At 42.5% G+C, this 9,491-nt stretch overlaps 1 pseudogene; it reads right to left on the bottom strand.

Moving 5' to 3' along the window:
• Gm9081 (predicted gene 9081) lies at window positions 799-2,017 on the bottom strand (annotated as a pseudogene).

Raw genomic sequence — 9,491 nt, 5'->3', positions numbered from 1 at the left:
CAAGGAAACTTATTGTGAATGCCTAGGCCTTATAGCTAGGCTTATTCCCAACTAGCCTGTAACTTGCTAACCCATTTATTCTAGTCCAACCTCTGCCACGTGGCTGGTTACCCCTTCTCAGTTCCACCACCTGTTTCTTCATCCTTGGCTGGCTGGTGAACCATCCTGCTCCTGACTCCCAGAATTCCCATCTCTTCCCGGAAGTCCCGCCTTCTACTTCCTGCCTTTGCTACAGGTCACATTTTAATTAACAAATCAGAAGGGGGGGGTTACAAAATATGATGTAGCCATATGAATAACTGTACCAAAGTCCAGCCTGCACTCAGCTCTCTGCCAGGCACAGAAGTTACAATTTGAATAATACAAAGACGATCTTTACAACATGCACAATAATACTCTCCCAACAAGGATAGCCCAAGGCACAGGCTCCACTCCTGGCAATGGCATCTCCTGAACTGGCTTTCTACTCTGATGAGCTAGACAGCAATGCACAGAAACATGGAGAAAGTCTCTGGGCTTTTGCCACCAGTTCCAAAATCACTGCTCTGGGTGGAGTCATTATTCCATCTTCTCGATGACTTCATATATAACTTTGTTAAGAGAACCATGGCTGCCAAATGACATAAATCTTGAATCATTTGCAATTATTGTCTTGGCCATTGACTCATGAACTTTGGAAAAGATAATATTAGATCATTGGGGTTGTTTTGGGTAAGGTCTGTTAGCAAGTGTTAGCTTATGAGACTTCGAGTATCTTCATCATAAAGGGAAATTCTTTTTTTTCTTGAAGCTCAATAATTTTTTTGTGGGTGCAGCGAATTTATTGATGGTATTCAAGAGAGTAGGGAAGGTTCTCTAGGCCCCTCCTGTTATGGGGGTCTGGGGTGGAAATTGTGAGGGAGATAGATGCTAAGTGTTGGGGGCAGAGTTGGGATAGGAACTCCTCAGCAACTGAGGGCCTCTCTCTTGCTCTCAGTGTCCTTGCTGGGGTAGGTGGTCCAGGGTTTCTTACTCCTTGGAGGCTATGTAGGCCATGAGGTCCATCACCCTGATGCTGTAGCCGTAGTCATTGTCATACCAGGAAATGAGCTTGACAAAGTTGTTATTGAGAACAATGCCAGCCCCAGCATCAAAGGTGGAAGAGTGGGAGTTGCTGTTGAAGTCGCAGGAGACAACCTGGTCCTCAGTGTAGTCCAAGATGCCCTTCAGTGGGCCCTCAGATGCCTGCTTCACCACCTTCTTGATGTCCTCATACTTGGCAGGTTTCTCCAGGCGGCATGTCAGATCCACAATGGACACACTGGGGGTAGGAATATGGAAGGCCATGCCAGTGAGTTTCCTGTTCAGCTCTGGGATGACCTTGCCCACAGCCTTGGCAGCACCAGTGGATGCAGGGATGATGTTCTGGGCAGCCCCACGGCCATCATGCCACAGCTTTCCAGAGGGGCCATCCACAGTCTTCTGGGTGGCAGTGATGGCATGGACCATGGTCATGAGCCCTTCCACGATGCCAAAGTTGTCATGGATGACCTTGGCCAGGGGGGCAAAGCAGTTGGTGGTGCAGGATGCATTGCTGACTATCTTGAGTGAGTTGTCATATTTCTCGTGGTTCACACCCATCACAAACATAGGGGCATCGGCAGAAAGGGCAGAGATGATGACCCTTTTGGCTCCACCCTTCAAGTGGGCCTTGGCCTTCTCCATGGTGGTGAAGACACCAGTAGACTCCACGACATACTCAGCACCGGCCTCACCCCATTTGATGTTAGCGGGGTCTCGCTCCTGGAAGATGGTGATGGGCTTCCCTTTCTCAGCCTTGACTGTGCCATTGAATTTACCATGGGTGGAGTCATACTGGAACATGTAGACCATGTAGTTGAGGTCAATGAAAAGGGTCGTTGATGGCAACAACCTCCACTTTGCTATGTGGAGAGCAGATGGCATTCCTGGTGACCAGACGCCCAATATGGCCAAATCCGTTCACACTGGCCTTCACCATTTTGTCTACAGGATGAGGCTGGCACTGTACAAGAAGGTGCAGCTGTCTCTGGAACAGGGAGGAGCAGAGAGCCCTCAATACTTTTTTTAAAGGAGAAACTGGCATTGAGAAGAAAGGCCCCGGGGTTGTGATTTGGGGATGAGGCCCTACTGTTGATGTGTTCTTGTAGCATTCATGAAGTCCTGGGTTGATCCCTAGCACCAAAAACTGGGCAGAGCAGCACACACCTGCAATCCCAGCATTGAGAGGTGAAAGCAGAGGTCAGATGTCAAAGTAATCCTCTGCTATACATCAGGTGTGAGGCCAACCTAGAATACATGAAACTCTGTGTCCAGAAAGAAGAGGAAAAGTAACTGGAAACAGAAGAGGAAATGGAACATGAAAAAGAAGGAGTAGTAAGCAAAATACTACTGGGATTTTAAAGGCATATAAGGAGGGGCTGGAGAGATGGCTCAGCAGTTAAGAGCACTGACTGCTCTTCCAGAGGTCCTGAGTTCAAATCCCAGCAACCACGTGATGGCTCACAACCATCTGTAATAAGATCCGAAGCCCTCTCTCCTGGTGCATCTGAAAAGAGTGACAGTGTACTCCCATATTATGAATATTTTCTGGTGATATAAAATTGCAGATGTGTAGAGTCTCTGATCTGTGAAATAGGAGAACATCAGTGCCAATGTCATAGGTTGATACATCCAGAGAATCATTTTTTTCCTTCTCTCACTAAAGAGAAGCATTAAACTGTTATCATAATGCTAAATACATTTGTTTCTGTGTTGTTTAATTTTCCATCAAATAGAATCATCAAAGCATTGCCCTTTGCATTCTTTCCCCCATCAAAGCACACATACTGGTGTTTCGTTACTTTGTAACTTCGTTACTTTGTAACTTAGTTTTGTAACTTCTCCTAAAGGACAAGAGAAGACTTGAGCAGCTATCACTGCAGTGCACGCAGCAAAGGCTGTGCTGCTATCACGAATAGGGATCCTAAGCCCAACTTAGTGCAACTCAGACTAACACTAGGAGAGAGAGCTTTTTGTTCACAATCCACACACATTTGTTCTGCCTTCAAATGAACATCCAAGCATCATCTTATGAGGAAAACCACAGAAGAACTTCCTTGGTTGCCTAATACCAGACTGCCTTAAGATCCTGGACATGCTATTTAGATGTTTTTCCTACTGTTTCGACATAAAAAGAACATGTGTGCACTTAAATCATTGTCAACAACAGCAATATGCTGTCTTGATCAAAGAAGAAATTTATATTCCTTTCTTGTAACTCTTAACAATTTTCTCTTCCCTTTGGCTTGGGACATTTTGCCATGCTGTTTCCCAGCAGGGGTGTGCTATCCCTCCCTTCCTCAGTCTTTCTACCCAACAGTCAGAGGATCCCTACAACCTGAAGTCTACACAAATGTTATTGGGTGTGACTCTAGAGAACCCTGACTAATACATTGGGCATCCACTCACTCTAAGTCAATAAAAATGAGAGATGACCAAGTACCACACGGTACAGTTCTGCCTTTATTGTGTTTAAACTTTAACCAAACAGAGAATCACAAACAGGTAAGTGTGAAAGTCATGATGTTACCTTGAAAAAGATCGTTATCTTGGTCTTGAAAACAGGGAGGAAAGAATTTATCAAAGATGGCTACAAATGGCTAAAAACACAAAGTCAACACAAACCAGCCACACAAATCAGGGAGGAGCATCCTGACGGTGAGCATGGAGTCTACAAAGGATGCAAAGCAGGAAAAGCTCATGTTGCAGAAAATGCAAGAACACAGCATCCTGTGACTCATTACAGACTGATCTTCTAATCCTTAGCAATCAGGCAGTTCAAATTAAACCCATAATTACATTCTCCCACCAAATAATTGGCTAAAATCTGAAGCTACTGTTTGTCTGCTTGTTTGTTTCTTTTTTTTTTTTTTCTGGAAATGGAGAATAAATAGAATCTTTTACTCTCCTTGTTGGCAAATAAATTGGTACAACTACTTCAAAAAAAGTTTGATAGTGCTTAACTTGTGTGGGGGGGGGTGTGGGGGGTGGTGTGGGGGGGGTGTGGTGTGGTGTGATGTGGTGTGTGTATGTGTGTGCATGTGTGTGTGTGTGTGTGTGTGTGTGTGTGTGGTGTGTGGTGTGTGTGTGGTGTGGTGTGTGTGTGTTCGTGTGTGTGTGTGTGTGTGTGAGAGAGAGAGAGAGAGAGCAAGAAGAACAATTGTCCCTGAGCATGTATAGAAGCACCATCACTGCACCAATATATGATCATTCAAAAACCATTTACAGGGGAACTGGTAAATTATAGCATATTCTAGAATGTTATACTCTATAACAGAGAAAGTCATCATTGTAGTATGAATGAGTGAATGGAAGACTCTCAAAACCATATTCATATCAAGAAGATACAAAATATAAACAAAGTGATTTCGTTTAACTCAGTTAAAAGGTAACAATAGGATTTATACTTGGGTTGATGAAAGTATAAAGAATTGATAGAAATTGTCTGGAAAAGGTTGGGGAAGGAAACTACATTTGCCCATGCGTTTTCACTTTCCACTGCTGCTCTGAAATCCTCATGGCTCCCTAAACTCATGTTATTCTACCAAGTAAGTACTCATTACCTCCCGACCTCCATCCCCACAGCTCTCCTCCCTTCTCCTCATTACCTCCCCACCTCCCTCCCCACAGCTCTCCTCCCTTCTCCTCATCCTGCCTAAGAGCTTTGTCTCTACAACCTTGCAAAATCTCAAGGTACAGAGTTCTTTCTTCAACCACCAACTCGGCAGACTCACCCTGGCACTAGCTCAGCACTTCACTTTCCTTCAGAACAATCTAAGGAGGGGCAGTCCCTGTATCCCAGAAAACCCGCTACTCCTACCGTTTTGTAGGATGCTGACCTCAGACCTTCCTCGTCTTCTTAATCATCAGCTTCTCCCTCTTTGATAGACATTCCCTGGCTGCACACAGACCTATCTTAGACACTTGGTTATCTGCTAATGTGTTGGACATTATGGCCTTCATTTTTGTTAAAATGATGCTCTACAAAGTTGGTGAAACTTTGTCTTTTCTCAGAAACGTCTATCAGTTGCCTGTAACATTGCTCATCAATTGTGGTGACATAATAAAAATTTTAGACCGACAATAAATCTAGGTTATTCTCTCCATTATTTCAGATATTTGGGCACTCTTTAGTAAGATCTTTTTGTCCTACCTAAGATAGAATGTATTGGAATATGGTATGTTAGAAATGTATTCTTGGCCAGCAGAGTCGTGCCCAACACCCGCAAGGGCCCACACCCACCAATCCCCTGCCCACCCACTCCCCCTTTTTGGCCCTGGTGTTCCCCTGTACTGGGGCATATAAAGTTTGCAAGTCCAATGGGCCTCTCTTTCCAGTGATGGCCGACTAGGCCATCTTTTGATATATATGCAGCTAGAGTCAAGAGCTCCGGGGTACTGGTTAGTTCATAATGTTGTTCCACCTATAGGGTTGCAGATCCCTTTAGCTCCTTGGCTACTTTCTCTAGCTCCTCCATTGGGAGCCCTATGATCCATCCATTAGCTGACTGTGAGCATCCACTTCTGTGTTTGCTAGGCCCTGGCATAGTCTCACAAGAGACAGCCACATCTGGGTCCTTTCAATAAAATCTTGCTAGTGTATGCAATGGTGTCAGCGTTTGGATGCTGATTATGGGGTGGATCCCTGGATATGGCAGTCTCTACATGGTCCATCCTTTCATCTCAGCTCCAAACTTTGTCTCTGTAACTCCTTCCATGGGTGTTTTGTTCCCAAATCTAAGGAGGGGCATAGTGTCCACACTTCAGTCTTCATTCTTCTTGAGTTTCATGTGTTTACCAAATTATATCTTATATCTTGGGTATCCTAGGTTTGGGGCTAATATCCACTTATCAGTGAGTACATATTGTGTGAGTTTCTTTGTGAATGTGTTACCTCACTCAGGATGATGCCCTCCAGGTCCATCCATTTGGCTAGGAATTTCATAAATTCATTCTTTTTAATAGCTGAGTAGTACTCCATTGTGTAGATGTACCACATTTTCTGTATCCATTCCTCTGTTGAGGGGCATCTAGGTTCTTTCCAGCTTCTGGCTATTATAAATAAGGCTGCTATGAACATAGTGGAGCATGTGTCCTTCTTACCAGTTGGGGCATCTTCTGGATATATGCCCAGGAGAGGTATTGATGGATCCTCAGGTAGTACTATGTCCAATTTTCTGAGGAACCGCCAGACTGATTTCCAGAGTGGTTGTACAAGCCTGCACTCCCACCAACAATGGAGGAGTGTTCCTCTTTCTCCACATCCACGCCAGCATCTGCTATCACCTGAATTTTTGATCTTAGCCATTCTGACTGGTGTGAGGTGGAATCTCAGGGTTGTTTTGATTTGCATTTCCCTGATGATTAAGGATGTTGAACATTTTTTCAGGTGCTTCTCTGCCATTCGGTATTCCTCAGGTGAGAATTCTTTGTTCAGTTCTGAGCCCCATTTTTTAATGGGGTTATTTGATTTTCTGAAGTCCACCTTCTTGAGTTCTTTATATATGTTGGATATTAGTCCCCTATCTGATTTAGGATAGGTAAAGATCCTTTCCCAGTCTGTTGGTGGTCTTTTTGTCTTATTGACGGTGTCTTTTGCCTTGCAGAAACTTTGGAGTTTCATTAGGTCCCATTTGTCAATTCTCGATCTTACAGCACAAGCCATTGCTGATCTGTTCAGGAATTTTTCCCCTGTGCCCATATCTTCAAGGCTTTTCCCCACTTTCTCCTCTATAAGTTTCAGTGTCTCTGGTTTTATGTGAAGTTCCTTGATCCACTTAGATTTGACCTTAGTACAAGGAGATAAGTATGGATCGATTCGCATTCTTCTACACGATAACAACCAGTTGTGCCAGCACCAATTGTTGAAAATGCTGTCTTTCTTCCACTGGATGGTTTTAGCTCCCTTGTCGAAGATCAAGTGACCATAGGTGTGTGGGTTCATTTCTGGGTCTTCAATTCTATTCCATTGGTCTACTTGTCTGTCTCTATACCAGTACCATGCAGTTTTTATCACAATTGCTCTGTAGTAAAGCTTTAGGTCTGGCATGGTGATTCCGCCAGAAGTTCTTTTATCCTTGAGAAGACTTTTTGCTATCCTAGGTTTTTTGTTATTCCAGACAAATTTGCAAATTGCTCCTTCCAATTCGGTGAAGAATTGAGTTGGAATTTTGATGGGGATTGCATTGAATCTGTAGATTGCTTTTGGCAAGATAGCCATTTTTACAATGTTGATCCTGCCAATCCATGAGCATGGGAGATCTTTCCATCTTCTGAGATCTTTATTAATTTCTTTCTTCAGAGATTTGAAGTTTTTATCATACAGATCTTTCACTTCCTTAGTTAGAGTCACGCCAAGATATTTTATATTATTTGTGACTATTGAGAAGGGTGTTGTTTCCCTAATTTCTTTCTCAGCCTGTTTATTCTTTGTGTAGAGAAAGGCCATTGACTTGTTTGAGTTTATTTTATATCCAGCTACTTCACCGAAGCTGTTTATCAGGTTTAGGAGTTCTCTGGTAGAATTTTTAGGGTCACTTATATATACTATCATATCATCTGCAAAAAGTGATATTTTGACTTCCTCTTTTCCAATTTGTATCCCCTTGATCTCCTTTTGTTGTCGAATTGCTCTGGTTAATACTTCAAGTACTATGTTGAAAAGGTAGGGAGAAAGTGGGCAGCCTTGTCTAGTCCCTGATTTTAGTGGGATTGCTTCCAGCTTCTCTCCATTTACTTTGATGTTGGCTACTGGTTTGCTGTAGATTGCTTTTATCATCTTTAGGTATGGGCCTTGAATTCCTGATCTTTCCAACACTTTATCATGAATGGGTGTTGGATCTCGTCAAATGCTTTTTCTGCATCTAACGAGATGATCATGTGGTTTTTGTCTTTGAGTTTGTTTATATAATGGATTACATTGATGGATTTTCGTATATTAAACCATCCCTGCCTCCCTGGAATAAAACCTACTTGGTCAGGATGGATGATTGCTTTAATGTGTTCTTGGATTCGGTTAGGGAGAATTTTATTGAGGATTTTTGCATCGATATTCATAAGAGAAATTGGTCTGAAGTTCTCTATCTTTGTTGGGTCTTTCTGTGGTTTAGGTATCAGAGTAATAGTGGCTTCATAAAATGAGTTGGGTAGAGTACCTTCTACTTCTATTTTTTGAAATAGTTTGTGCAGAACTGGAATTAGATCTTCTTTGAAGGTCTGATAGAACTCTGCACTAAACCCATCTGGTCCTGGGCTTTTTTTGGTTGGGAGACTATTAATAACTGCTTCTATTTCTTTAGGTGATATGGGACTGTTTAGATGGTCAACTTGATCCTGATTCAACTTTGGTACCTGGTATCTGTCCAGAAATTTGTCCATTTCGTCCAGGTTTTCCAGTTTTGTTGAGTATAGCCTTTTGTAGAAGGATCTGATGGTGTTTTGGATTTCTTCGGGATCTGTTGTTATGTCTCCCTTTTCATTTCTGATTTTGTTAATTAGGATTTTGTCTCTGTGCCCTTTAGTGAGTCTAGCTAAGGGTTTATCTATCTTGTTGATTTTCTCAAAGAACCAACTCCTCGTTTGGTTAATTCTTTGAATAGTTCTTCTTGTTTCCACTTGGTTGATTTCACCCCTGAGTTTGATTATTTCTTGCCGTCTATTCCTCTTGGGTGAATTTGCTTCCTTTTTTTCTAGGGCTTTTAGATGTGTTGTCAAGCTGCTAGTATGTGCTGTCTCCCGTTTCTTCTTGGAGGCACTCAGAGCTATGAGTTTCCCTCTTAGAAATGCTTTCATTGTGTCCCATAGGTTTGGGTACGTTGTGGCTTCATTTTCATTAAACTCTAAAAAGTCTTTAATTTCTTTCTTTATTCCTTCCTTGACCAAGGTATCATTGAGAAGAGTGTTATTCAGTTTCCACGTGAATGTTGGCTTTCCATTATTTATGTTGTTATTGAAGATCAGTCTTAGGCCATGGTGGTCTGATAGGATACATGGGACAATTTCAATATCAGGAACACATTTATAATGGGTCAACATTAAGATATATTTTGTATCCTTTAGTAGCATTTCATAACATACAGGAGGAAGCCTAGAGAGGCATCTTCTGGCTTTCCTGCTAAGGTTAGTGGCTGACTTTTTTTTTCCATTTAGCTCAGTTGTAGGGACAGTAGAGTTCCAGAAAAGTCACACTAAACTGCTGGGAAACACATACTTTGAGAGAAAACTTCCTGAGAAGAGAACAGAATGGCCAAAGTGTCTCAGCTTGTCCCCCTTCACACTCCCTGCAGAGGACTCTTTCTTTGCAAGTTCAGCTTTGCCACCAGATCTCGGGTTTCCTTTGATCTTTTTCTAGTTCTACAGAGAAAATCTAACATTTTATTCATTCTGAACAGAATATTCTGATTCAATGACTTTGCCTTTTAAACAGTATGTTT

Source organism: Mus musculus, chromosome 10, assembly GCF_000001635.26.
Source record: "Mus musculus strain C57BL/6J chromosome 10, GRCm38.p6 C57BL/6J".
NCBI classification, from domain to species: domain Eukaryota; kingdom Metazoa; phylum Chordata; class Mammalia; order Rodentia; family Muridae; genus Mus; species Mus musculus.
The sequence above is the reverse complement of the archived record's forward strand: the minus strand, read 5'-3'. Positions and strand labels throughout refer to the sequence as shown.